The sequence below is a fragment of the Erinaceus europaeus genome, chromosome 17 (assembly GCF_950295315.1).
Source record: "Erinaceus europaeus chromosome 17, mEriEur2.1, whole genome shotgun sequence".
NCBI lineage: Eukaryota > Metazoa > Chordata > Mammalia > Eulipotyphla > Erinaceidae > Erinaceus > Erinaceus europaeus.
Window position 1 is genome coordinate 48,837,515 of NC_080178.1, and position 14,188 is coordinate 48,851,702.

The 14,188-nt window shown below is 45.8% G+C and overlaps 1 pseudogene; it reads right to left on the bottom strand.

Moving 5' to 3' along the window:
* The window catches only part of LOC132533978 (NADP-dependent malic enzyme, mitochondrial-like), a 36,858-nt pseudogene extending 23,105 nt beyond the window's left edge, over nucleotides 1-13,753 (bottom strand).
* Nucleotides 13,754-14,188: the final 435 nt, after the last annotated feature.

Sequence of the window (14,188 nt, forward strand, 5' to 3'; positions counted from 1 at the left end):
CCCCTGACTTTTCACCAGGTGGGAGAGGTCAACAGGCTCCAGGATGCATTTTGCACTCAGTGCTCTCAGCTTGCCCGGGATCTCTGAAAATATGCTCTGTGTCTCAGAAGATGCTGCTATAAGGTGCACTACTATCAAGCATGAATTCTAAGTTCCATCACTGGAATGGCAGTATCCAGAGTGATGCTTTGGTTCTCTCTCTCAACTCCATGAATAAACAAACAAACAAAACATTTTTTAAACGTCTGAGGACATTCTAGTAGGAGAATTTAAAGGAATCCCATCCAGTGCAGTGGACTCACACAGAGAAGGGGTCTAAGTTGGAGCTGGGTAGACCAGTTGGTTGGTGCTGAGCTTCTTTGCTGAACAGGCAGTCTGTACTTTCATTGAAGCTATTCTACAATGAGGCTTCACTCACGCCCTAGTCTAGAACCTTTGAGAACACCTATGCCCTTTGCAGCCTCTTTCAAGAAGCTTCTCTTTTGGGATGGAGGCTTTGGTCAGCTTGAGGGGACATCAGGTTGAGGGCATTTCACAAGTCAGTAGGAGAGCAAGATTATCTGAGGAAAGGTCTGGGCCACATGCCTGCATACACACATTTCCCTTTTGGGTTAGGAAATTTTCCCTACACCTCTTCTTTTGATTGCTGTAGCCAGGATGGCCAGGACCAAGGGAAGAAAAGGTCAAGGGCTGATCAAAAAGAAACTCAGGTCCATTTGTTTCCATTGCCAGGGAGCACTGCCTTTAGCTGAAGGGTCTCAAGCTCAGGACATCCTGTTGGAGTTGCGAAACTTCATCCCCCTCTGGCTCCAGTGGGAAATAGGAATGCATCTACATGAGGCCTGTCAGTCCCCTGACACTCCAGTCCCTGTGTCCACACTCATAGGAGCATGTAGGGTGTTCCCTGCCTCCCCAAATACAAGCTGCTCCTTCGGTATGCCAAAAAATTTCCACTCATGTACATCTTAGACATTATTTTGTGTATGTAAATCTCCACATGCCTTTAAAAAATACTGACTAGGGGTGGGAGTGGGGGAAGAGAGACAGCACAATGTTCATGCAGAAGACTTTCATGCTGGAGTCTCTGAGGTCCCAGGTTCAACACCCAGCACCACCTAAAGTCAGGGATGAGCAGTGCTCTTGTCTTTCTCTCAATAAAATGAATATATATATATATATATATATATATATATATATATATATATATATATTCAAATGGCAGAGTGCAGGACTTGAATTCTCTATGGGTCAGTGCAGTGATCAGATGATCTCTCTCTTGCATACAGAACTGTACTTTAATAAGAGCTAGTCCATCCAGTGATTGAAACCCATGAGTCAAGCCCCAGGGTAAGTGGCCCCACACTATCCTGTCTCTTGCACCCAGCTCTCTCCTGCAGAGTATGACAGTGATTGGGGGATCAGATGGAATTTTGCTGAAAGACCCTCGAAATCCCCCTTAGGCCACTTCTTCAGCTCTGGCCCAGTGCCAGTGGCTGAGCCATAGCATTAAGCGTCAGCCAGTCTTTGGTAGGCAGAAAATGAAAGAAACTCAGGGAGAAACTAGGGCAGTGGGTGTTCCTTTTCTTTTCAAATTGTTTTTAAATATTTATTTATTTACTTATTCATTTTTGTTGTCCTTGTTTTATTGTTGTAGTCATTATCTTTGTTGGATAGAACAGAGAGAAATGGAGAGAGGAGGGGAAGACAAAGATGGGGAGAGAAAGATAAACACCTGCAGACCTGCTTCACTGCCTATGAAGTGACTCTCCCTGCAGGTGGGGAGCTGGGGATTGAATTGGGATCCTTATGCAGGTCCTTGAACTTTCTGCCATGTGCACTTAACTTGCTTTGCTGCTACCGCCTGACTTCCTCTCTCATTATATTTATGTATTAAATTTAAATTTTTTCATAGCTGAAGTTTTATACATATATGGTTTCATAATTCATGGCAACTGTTTCTTTCATATAAAGACACCATTGCACTGGAGCTTCCTCTGCTGTCATGTCATAGCATTTCCCATGTGGTGCCTGTGTCATGGGGATGACAAGGTATATGTCCAATTGGCCCCCCAACTGCTGCCCTTTCTTTTTGTCATTAGGGTTTTCAGGGTTATCACTGATATATGCCTGCCTGACTCCACCATTCCTAGTGGCTTTTCTTTAAAACAGAAGGTGAAAGGTAGAATGACAGAGGGAAAGAAGGAGAGACAGAGAGGGAGAAAGAGACAGCATTTAGGACTGCTTCACTGCTCATATAGTGTCCCTCCTACCCCTGCCCCATGCTGGGGTCCTGTGTCTTGAATCCGGGCCCTTACTTTTGGTAATGTGTACTCTACCAGGTAGGCTACTTCCAGCCCCCAATTGCAAAATTTTTTTAAAAAGGATATTTTGAACATGCCAGGAGCCATTCTCTGCTTGATAAGCTTTGAAACAATGGAAGCCCTCAAGACAAGTTTTCATTTCCCCCACGGGCAGGCCATTTCCCCTCAGGTAGGCCATTTATCAGAAAGCAAGTGACACACCACATAGTTGTAGTAACAAACATGGTTTCGGCTATTGTATGTTGCAAGGAACATTCCACCCTGATGATTGCTCCCCCTCCTCTTCCTCTTCCAGTACTTCCCCCTTCCCCAAAGCCTTATAATGCCTGTGAACACAATAAAATTTTGCAGCTTGATCAGAATCCTGTCTTGCTGTCATTCCTTGTGTCTCCTGTTCCTTTCATTTCAGGTTCTTGGGTTCCTAGCCCCTATTCACACCCCGCTGGGTGGGGCATCTGGCGCCCGAACATGGGGTGAAGAAGCCTTCTGGACGTTGGAATGCTGCTGCTATCCGAAATTCACTGAGCCACCGTGGCCCGAGGAGGTAATGCACAGGCTCGCATAGATCACCACGGAGCTGCCCAGCCATGAGTCACATCTGAGTGTCACAGAGGCACAAGGTAAGCATTACCATGGGACAGGCATTTAGCAAACAGGATTTATTTATTAATGGACTCAAGGAGTCTTTCAAGACACGAGGAACAAGGGTTAAAAAGAAAGATTTAAAGAAGTTTTTAGACTATATTGGAGATATTTGCCCCTGGTTTCCCCAGGAAGGCACTATTGATGAGAGGCATTGGAGGAGAATTGGTGATTGTATTAATGACTACTATCAATCTTTTGGTCCTGAACATGTCCCTGTTTCAGCCTTTTCCTATTGGAATTTAATTAATGATATCTTAAAAAATTTATAATAATCACCCTGATATTAAAAGCCTCATTACAGAGGGTGAAAAGGTCCTCCGGCAACTTTCTTGCCTGCCCTCCAGGACAAAGACCCCATCCCAGTGCTCTTCTGTAATTGTTGACCTTGATCCCCCCGTATCCGGCCAAAATAAAGACCCTGTCCCCCTGCCTACAGGTTCCACCTCACTCACTAAAGTTACCTCCATTGACCCTCGTATTGCTAATTCACATGAGAATAAAACCCTGCAATCTTTCCCCCGCCTCTATCCAGTTTTACAAAACCCCTCCCTCTCCTGAAGCACTTCCCGTGGAGGAGGAGGCTTCGCTAGAAAGAGAGGCTGCCAAATACCACAATCCTGATTGGTGTCCTCCTCCCTTTAATCCCCCTCCTTACATTCATGCCCCTGCTCTCCAGCCTGACCCCCTCCTTGATGATCCTTCCATCAGGCAGGCACGCTCAGGAGCCCTTACAGGAATTTCCACCCTCCACAAGGTCCTTGCTGACTGGAGAGAGCAGCTTCAATTAATGAAAGAAATAGCTGCAGTTACAGAAGAACCTACATTTTTAGCCTCACCAAAAAACCTAAGCCCAATCCCTAAAACTAAATCATCCAAATCAAAACCAGTTTTGGCTTTCCCTGTCACTCGGAGCCAGACTCAAACTGACCCTGCACATAAGGTTTCTATACAAATAGAAGACCCTGAAGAACCTCCAGATTCAGATGTTGATAGCGACAATAATCTCCCACAATCTTCCACCCCCTCTAAAACCAAAAATGACAAAGCCCAATCAAGTTCAGATGATGATAATGATGATAATTGTTCTCAAAAACATAAAAATCTAAATTTTAAATACTTAGAAAAATTTAAAGCGGTGGTTGCTAACTATGGTCCGACCGCTCCTTTTACTGTAGCTTTGTTAGAAGGATTTAGTGATAAATGGCTCACTCCCAATGACTGGAATCGGCTGGCTCGCACTGCTCTTAATGGAGGAAATTATGTCTCCTGGAGAATTGAGTTTATAGAAAACTGTAGGGACCTGGCTCAGCGCAATGAGAAAAAAAAGATTCCTCAAAGACTTGGACTCTTAAAAAACTCGTAGGTGAGAGCCCCTATAATTCCAACGAGGTTCAAGCCCGTTTCCCACCCGGCTTGCTCACCCAGATACAACAGGCTGGCTTAAAAGCATGAAAGCACCTGGCAAGGCCCAGAGAGCCCTATAGTGATTTTATTAGCCGCTTAAATGAGGCTAAATCAAAAGCAGAAAGGCTTTTCAGAGGTGATGAAACTGATAATCCTTGTGTTAAACATTTGTCTTTTGAAAATGCTAATCCCGCTCGTCAAGATGCCATCTGTCTTCACAAGCGTGGCACTCTTGCTGATTATGTTAAGCTTTGCTCTGGCATCGGCACTACACATGCTCTTGGGCTTGTCATTGGTGTCACCCTCCGTAACAATAATTTTTCTGCAGGCGCCAGCCAACAAAACAAGACCTGCTTTAACTGCAAACAGCCTGGTCATTTTATCAGAGAGTGTATGGCCACCGCCCAAGTCCAACCTCTTGTATTGGGGCACCCTCCTCCGGCAACAGTTTGTCTGCGCTGCCAAAGAGGCAAACACTGGGCCTCTGAATGTAGATCTAGAAGTAAGATCCAGGGCCAATTCTTAAGCCCCCGACCGTTGGGAAACTTCCTGCGGGGCTGGCCCCTGGCCCCCACACAAAGGATAACCCCTGGGGCTATCAGGTTTGTCCCTCCGGCTCCAGCCCAGCTGCTTCCCCCTCCTCAGCCAACTCCCAATGCCTCCGCAGATCGGCCTCTAGTCTCTGGAGAGCCACCACTTGCAGCGCAGGACTAGAACTCTGTGCCACCTTCCTCACAGTATTAACCCCTGATACAGGCCCTCTGACCATAAATACTGCATTCTTTGGCCCCCTCCTTCAAAATTTGTTCGGCATAATACTAGGAAAAGCTAGTTCCACCCTCCAAGGTCTACATGTGGTCCCCGGAGTTGTTGACAATGACTTCACTAGAGAAATTAAAGTTATCGCCTCCTCTCAAGAAGGCACACAGGTCATTCCACCCAGTGAGCATTTAGCACAACTAATATTACTTCCCTTACAGCACCTTAATAGTAATTTCCATAAACAGTCCCATCTCGATGACCCCCCCCGGGTCCTCAGACGCATATTGGGTCCAACAGGTTTCTCTCGACCGCCCCTCCTTGAAACTATTTTTAAATGGCAAACCTTTTACTGGTATTATAGACACAGGGGCTGATGCCACAGTCATTTCTGAAAAAGACTGGCCACACACTTGGCCCTTAACGGCCTCTGACACCCACTTAAAAGGCATAGGCCAGTCCACTGACCCCAAAGTCAGCTCCCAGGCTCTTACTTGGTCAGATGAAGAGGGCAATACTGGCTCTGTTACTACATTTGTTATCCCTGGGCTGCCAGTTAATCTCTGGGGCCGTGATATTTTATCTCAAATGAATGTCATTATGTGCAGCCCCAACGAAAAGGTGTCCCGGCAGATGTTAAATCAAGGTTTTCTCCCGGGAAGTGGACTTGTAAAAAAACTCTCAAGGAATTAGAGAACCCCTTACAGTCGTCCAAAGGACAGATCAGTCTGGGCTGGGTATCCCTCCCCCTCTGCCTTTTTCCTAATGGCCATTGACATGCCTGCACCCCAAGCAGAAAAAATTGCCTGGAAAACAAGTGTCCCCGTATGGGTTGATCAATGGCCTTTAACACAAGAAAAAGCCAAAGCAGCACTGACGCTAGTGCAGGAGCAGCTTGCTGCAGTTCACATAGAGCCAACTACCTCCCCGTGGAATATCCCAATTTTTGTCATAAAAAAGAAATCAGGAAAATGGCGATTATTACAAGATTTAAGAGCTATTACCAAAGTAATGTTCCCTATGGGGACCCTTCAACCAGGTCTACCCTCCCCTGTAGCGATCCCCTCTGGCTATCTTAAAATAGTTATTGATCTCAAAGATTGTTTCTTCACTATTCCCTTACACCCTGATGACAGGCCCCATTTTGCCTTCAGCATACCCCAAATAAATATTCAGGGCCCTATGCCCCGTTATCAATGGAAAGTATTACCACAAGGCATGGCCAATACCCATACCCTTTGTCAAAAATTTGTTGATGAGGCTGTTGCTCCAATTAGACAAAAATGGCCTTCCATATATATTCTACATTATATGGATGATATACTTTTGGCTGCTGACCAAAAGGACAGCCTGTTTCAATGCCTAGAAGACCTGACAGCCAGTCTTTCAAATAGAGGACTTCAAGTTGCCCCCGATAAAGTACAAATAGCTGACCCTTATACTTATTTGGGATATGAATTACTTCACCATCGCATGCTAACCCCTCAAATTCAACTACGCACCTCCCATTTACAGACCTTAAATGACTTCCAAAAACTTCTAGGTGATATTCAATGGCTTAGATCATATTTAAAATTGCCCACTCATGCCCTTCTCCCCCTAAATGAAGTCCTTAACGGTGACCCAAACCCATTGTCTCCCAGAAAGCTCTCCACTGAAGCCCAAGATTCCTTAAACCGCACTATACAAGAGCAGACTGTTTTTCAAATTGACTATAATACACCCCTGCTATTTGTTATCTGTTCCACTTCTCATACACCCACTGGTGTTTTCTGGCAAAACTCACTTAAAGCCAAAGATAAGGGGCACCCCCTACTATGGGTTCATCTGCCTGCTTCCCCTCAAAAGGTGCTTGCCACATATCCATTCCTGGTTGCACAGCTGATTATAAAAGCATGAAAACTGAGCCGTCAATATTTTTGAAAAGATCCTGACTCTCTTATCTTACCCTACACTAAAAATCAGCTTGATTGGTTGCTCCAAGCCTCTGATGACTGGCCTATTGCATGTGCCTCCTTCTCAGGCACCATTGATAATAATTATCCCAACAGTCCCCTGCTACAATTTGCTGCTGTGCATCCCTTTGTATTCCCCAAGATAACAGCTACCCAGCCTCTTAATAAGGCCTCCTTGGTATTTACTGACGGCTCTGTTAATGGAACTGCAGCCTACGTATTGATGGGAACCCTACCAAATGCTTAAGGCAACTCTACATAAACTCAAAAAGACTTCCGTCTATGAAACTCGTGGAGTGCCACGTAATAGCCTCAACCATGCTCTTTTTGTTCTTAATTTTCTCAATCTGGATGCACAAGAAAGATCTGCTGCTAACCATCTCTGGCATCCTGAGACCCATAATAGACAAGCCATGTTCAGGTGGTATGACCCCCTCACAATGGAAAGGTCCTGACCCTGTCCTCATCTGGGGACGTGGCTCGGCCTGCATATATGATCAAAATGAAGGAGCTCCTACGTGGCTTCCTGAAAGGCTTGTTAGACAAGTCAATGGAATCTCACCCACAAGGGGAGATTGCCCTGCTCTTCCTAAAAACAGTGTTGATACACTTCCCTAAAGCCCCAAGAATTACTAATGTATTCCGTGCCCAAGAATGTGAGTTCCTGAGGCCCTTTTTTCTTCTTTTGTCTTTCAGGAAAACAACACTAAAATCTGAAGATGGTTCCAAAGAAGTCCAACCGTGTGATGCTTCCTTGTCTTCTCTACATGCCCCTAATATTGGCCATTCCCACTTGTACAGCCCTTGTTTATCAGTGGGAATTCCAGGTTAGAGAGACACAAACCAAAGACTCTCACACTACAGTCCAAAACATTGGCACAGCACGCTATCCTCCTAAAGGTTTCCGGGAGACTGTTGTCATTAATATTTCTCCCAAGACTATATCTAGGACCCATCGGCCTTATGCCTGCTTTCTTTTTGATAATAAGGACCGGAGCAGATGCCTTACTGATGTTTCCACTTGTGGAGGCTGCCGCTATTGGTCCTGCATTCTCCATGATGCCCACTTGCCAAGAACCAAAACAGGAAAGCCCAGTAGTCTCAGATTACAAGGGTCCCAGTTTACTATTCAGATTTCTGATCCCTGGGATACCCATTGGCAAGAGGGAGTTACAGGTAAATTATATAATAATGGATACTCCACATATCCTACAGTAACTATACATATCTCCAGACAATTGGCATTGGCCAAGCATAGAGAACAAGTAAATCAAGTCATTATAGAAACAGAGAATAAGCTCCATTCGGCTTTCCAAACAAATTCGGCCATGGAAGTCACTAAAAAATGGGCTACTTGGCCCCTATATCTCCAATATGCAATTAACCTTTTAAGTTATTCTTAGATTTTTCTCAACATTTCCCATTGCTTGCTATGTGCATCCCTTTCACGACCCATTCTTGCAGCAGAACCTTTAAACAACACACTGCCAACTTTTCTAGATGCAACCACAAATGAACCCCCTATGGGGCCCCATCCCTCCGTCTCCTCAGTCCCACTTTTTCTAGAACACATAGGCAATTCATTTATACTGGTATTCCTTTATACCAACAACACTGGCCCTGTTAATTTCACTTGCACCCATAATGTTTCTGTAAGCACTGTCCATGAAGCACCACAATTAGCTTACTTCTGGTGCTGTGGGACACTTCTGACTAGCATAAATACCACTACCCTTGGGCCCTGCCTCATGGTAGCTATAGTCCCCCAACTCACTTTATATGAACCTGATGAGTTTGCATGGCTCCTACACTCCACTCATAAAAGATCTGTTTTCCTCCCATTGATAGTTGACATAGGTTTAGCTACCTCTACTGGCATAGTTGGTGGGGCAGTAGGACATTCTATTTACTTCTCCCATGACTTTTCTGACAAATTACAACAAGTCATAGATTCCACCACAAACAGTCTAGAGTCACTACAGAGACAGATCACATCTCTGACAAAGGTTACTTACAGAACAGACGAGTCCTTGACCTTCTCACAGCAGAAAAGGGAGCAACCTGCTTAGCTTTACAAGAATAATGTTGTTTTTATATTAATGAATCAGGAATTATAGAACAAAATGTTAAAAACCTACAAACACTTAGTCGAGATTTGAGAAATAGATATGACCCTTCCTCTGCACAATCATGGATGAATTCCCCCTTCTTGGCTGCCTTCAGTCGTGGGACCCCTGATTAGTCTTTTGTTAATGATTACCTTAGGACCCTTTATTTTTAATAAGATTACTGATTTTATAAAATGGCAAATTGACTCCTTGGCATCAAAACCCTTACAAATACATTATGATAGGTTTGATTTGGCTGACAGAGGCTTGGCTGAACCTGAGGGTGACAGACCTCCTTTTCGGAGGGCATAAAACTCAGAATTATAAATTGAGACATCCAACCTTGGCAGGGAAAGGGCACCAGGAAGGGGTGAAAGGCAAAGCACTTCAGGGGGAGGACCCTATAGTCCACCTCTAAGTCCCCCGTGAAGCAAACCTGATTTGCATGGAGGTTGGTGTCAGCAAGAACAAACTTCTGCCTTGAAGTTGTCTACACCCTGAAAACTTTGGCTCTGCCTCCCCTCCCCAAAAAGACACCAAGAGCCTTATAAGATGCGGGAAGACTGGTTTTACATTCACCCCACAGAAGGAATCAGGTCAATACTTCTTCCCTCTGGTTAATGCCCACCAAAACTGCTGTTAAGGTCTCTATACCTCACCCATGATTGCCTGCCTCAGTTAAATTGTAACGAAGGGAGGAGATGCCAGGAGCCATTCTCTGCTTGAGAAGCTTTGAAACAATGGAAGCCCTCAAGACAAGTTTTCATTTCCCCCACGGGCAGGCAATTTCCCCTCAGGTAGGCCATTTATCAGAAAGCAAGTGACACACCACATAGTTGTGGTAACAAACATGGTTTCGGCTATTGTATGTTGCAAGGAACATTCCACCCTGATGATTGCTCCCCCTCCTCCTCCTCCTCCAGTACTTTCCCCTTCCCCAAAGCCTTATAATGCCTGTGAACACAATAAAATTTTGCAGCTTGATCAGAATCCTGTCTTGCTGTCATTCCTTGTGTCTCCTGTTCCTTTCATTTCAGGTTCTTGGGTTCCTAGCCCATGTTCATGTCCCGTTGGCAGGGGCATGAATACACTATGAAAACAACCCCCCCCACACAAACCCCCCATGAGGGATCGCTTTAGGAAATGTTCCTGGAAATCTTTGTTTCTGAAAGAAGTTGGAACCCCTGTCCCCTCTTGCCCCACCCTAATAAAATCACATTTGAAGTGAAATTAGAGTGAAACACAAAGGAGGGTGTTTGGCTCTTTGAGTCAGCCTGAGAACTCTTGTCTTTGGAATCCAAACATTCAGTGATCCATCAGTGACACCCAGCAGGCAGGCAAGCTCACCTCCCTTCCTTCAGAAATGACCAGGAAACAGGCGGTGGGGAGGTGAGAGGGAGATACGGGGAGAAAAACAGACAGCAACACAGCTCTGAATGAGGCACTTGCAGGTCAGATCTTAGTCAGGGCTGGGGGAGCTCTGCAGTGCTTTTGTCAAAACTTTCTCATCTCAACTTGTTACTTCCATGTGGAGAGTGGTCCTTAAGCCTTGAGGGGGTTGAACCCCAGGTTCCCTCTACAAAGAGATCAGCATGTGCTTCCAGCCTCAGCTTTCAAGAAGCTGAATGGACCACTGACCTGCAATAAAAGAAGCCCTCCCCCTGGCCAGAGATAAGATTAGCCCTACTCTCCAGGACCAGCCTGATCATAAATTCCTTTACTAGCCACTTTGTTCAGCATACTAGCAATGGGCCTTTCCCCAATAGTCCTTATTTGGAGTGATCCTCTTCTATTAGTTCTCTCCCTTTTTTGCCACTTTTATTTCTTTATTTTTTCTATTTGTTTATTTATTCCCTTTTGTTGTCCTTGTTGGTTTGTTGTTGTTGTTGTAGTTATTACTGTTGTCATCATTATTGGATAGGACAGAGAGAAATGGAGAGAGGAGGGGAAGACAGAAAAGGGGAGAGAAAGACAGACACCTGCAGACCTGCTTCACTGCTTGTGAAGCAACTCCCCTGTGAGCAGGTGGGGAGCCAGGGGCTCAAACCAGGATCCTTATGCTGGTCCTTGTCTTTGTACCACCTGCACTTAACCTGCTGTGCTACCGCCCAAATCCTTTTCTTCCTTTTCTAACCATATATATATATATATATATATATATATATATACCTGTTATATATATATACCTGTTATCACCCCAATAAAATTGAGTTGTCTCTCTGAAGTACTCCCAGAAGTTCGTGTCTCCACACGACCACGCCTGGCCCTTGGTACCTCCATGGGCCTCCAGTGGTCCCCCAACCCTTGCCTCCATCAGCCGAGGAGGTGGTGGGGTTTTGCAGATGCAGCCCACAGTTCCATAGAGACATTGTCTTTGGGATGTGATGCATTTAGTATAGTCAGTGCTGTCAAATTTGTTTATTTCCTTGTTCCCTTTTATTTCTTTCTTTATTTATTGGGTAGTGCTGAAAAGTAGATGTCTTGGGCTAGCAAGAGAGCTCACCTGGATAGTGAGCTGCTTTGCCCTGTACTGTATGTGGCCCAGGGTCAATTTTGGTCCCCAACATATTGGACAATGCTTCAATGCTGTGGTCTCTCTCTGTCTCTGTCTGTCTCTCTCTCTGAAAAAGGTGGCATGGAGAGGAGAAGCCCCAGGCATGGTGAAAAGAAAATAAGAACTATTTTTAACATCAGGAGTTGGCAAGTAGAAGTCCAGTGGCCAAAGCCAGCAGAAGGAATGGGGTCCTATCCAGGAGATGTCTCCACCTCTACTACTATCCCCAGGACCCACTGTGGCCTCCGGTAGGTCAGGCCATAGTGTTGACAGGCCAGCCCCATGGTGGGCATGTACACAATGGGCATGAACCCTCCACATCAGACGTCAGCACCCGGTAGAAGAGCTTCTCATTCTGATTCTGGAGCGTCATGGGGATGATGTACCTCAGGAAGGAAGACAAGAACCAGGCTGAGGGCTCTGGTGGTGGCTCATCCCATCCCCATTTGTGAGGGTCCAGGATTGACTCTCTTGCCCCCACCTGAAGGGGAAGCTTTCCACGTGGTGTAGCAGTGCTGCAGATATCTCCCTTATTTTCCTTCTCTTACTTGTCACTCATTATAAAAAATGGTGGTCAGGATGGTGGATTCATGTAGGCAGCAAACATTTCCCTTCCTGAAAGCTGGATGCTGTCACATGCCAGCTTTGACATGAAAAGATATTTGCATTATTGTCACTTGAACTTGGAAATCAGAGATAGAGTCCATGAAATCCACTACCTGACGCACTCGCTCCTTCTAGGTAGGTAGAAATAGAGGAAGGGGCTAGAGAAATATCTCACTGGTTGGGGAGGACTTGCCTTGACATGTATGTGGCCCAGGTTGGAGTCCCAGCACCACACAGGAGGGTGATAGAGCACCAGGAAAGCTCTGGTGCTGTGGTGTGTCTCCCTCTTTCTCTGTCTGAATCTCCCTCTCTCTCTCTCTCTCTCTCTCTCTCTCTTTCACACACACACACACACACACACACACACACACACACACACACACACACTCACACATGACATTCAGGAAACCCCATTTCACCTCCCCCTCCCTTAAGAATGGCCATGGGAAGGACTGGAAAGATTTTAACCTGATTTAGGGCAAGCAGAGAGAAGCCAAACACCTTGCATTTTCCTACCTCTGGGAGTAGAGTGTCTCAAAACTTCCCCCTAGACTTCAGTTCACAAAGGGTCTTGATTTTTTTGTTTGTTTGTTTCAAGAGGGTAAAACCATCAGGTGGACTTTCTGTCTTTCGAGACAGAGGGAGAGGAAGAGGGAGAGAGGGAGAGAGAGAGAGAGAGAAAGAGAGAGAGAGAGAGACCACAGCACTGAAGCTTTGTCCAGTGATTGGGGGCCAGGCTCAAACCTGGGTGACTCACATGGCAGAGATTACCTAGCTGAGTTATCTGTCCAAAGACCAGTAGGATTCTAGTCCTTGAGGCTGTGCTTTGGTCTCAAGATTCAGCTTTAGTCTCTGAGTGGCTGGAAGTAAGCTTCAATTCCATTTACCACTCTGATCACTGATGTCCCCAGAACCCCATCTGTCCTGTTGGGGGCAGGTTTCACTAGTATCACATGTGACAGTAGGATCCTGGAGGCAAGGAACCCTCTTCTCTCCCTCCACCCCACACAGCGTCATTCTCCTCATTCCAGGAGCCGAGGGTACCACCAGAAAATCCACACAGTTCAATGAAGGCATTCATTCATGCTTCTCTCTGGTTGACTCAAATGCCACCTCTTTTTAAGGGGCTTTCTGGGTTTTCATGGATGGAATCCTTCCCAGTCAAACAGATAGAACCTTAGGGGGACCTGCACTGCTCTGGGGGCCAGGTTGGGTTTGGGGTGCCTGCAGGAGTGTATTAGAAAGCAGTTGGCCAGAGGACACCACTGATCTATCCAGGTCACTCTGCTGCCGCTCGTAGGACCTCATGACACAGAGCAGCTGCACGTCCTGGCTCCGGAAGCAGGGCGGAGTCAAGCCATGTATGCACAGCTGCAGCTGCTCCTCTAGCATGAAGGCCATGCCCTGGAGAGGAGGAAGAGAGGCAGACCCATGGGTATCTAGAACCCCACCATCTAGCCCTGAATTCCCTGCAGATTCCGAGTGGGGGTGGGGAGTTGGAGCTGCATTTGAACTCCAGCTCTGCTGACTCAACCACCTGGCACAGGTAAGTCAGGGTCTACTCTGTGCCCTAGCTTCCTCCTGGGAATTGGGGCACCATCTCTGCTTGTGAACTGCCTGGGGTTTGGGTCATCACTGTGTTGTACCTAGTTGATCTTGATATAGCTTTTAGCTTTACAGAAAAAAAAGGAAATACACACACACACACACACACACACACACACACACACACACACATATATATATATATATATATATATATATATATATAGAGAGAGAGAGAGAGAGAGAGAGAGGAATAGGATAGAAGATACACACAGATTGGCACTCTCTTTC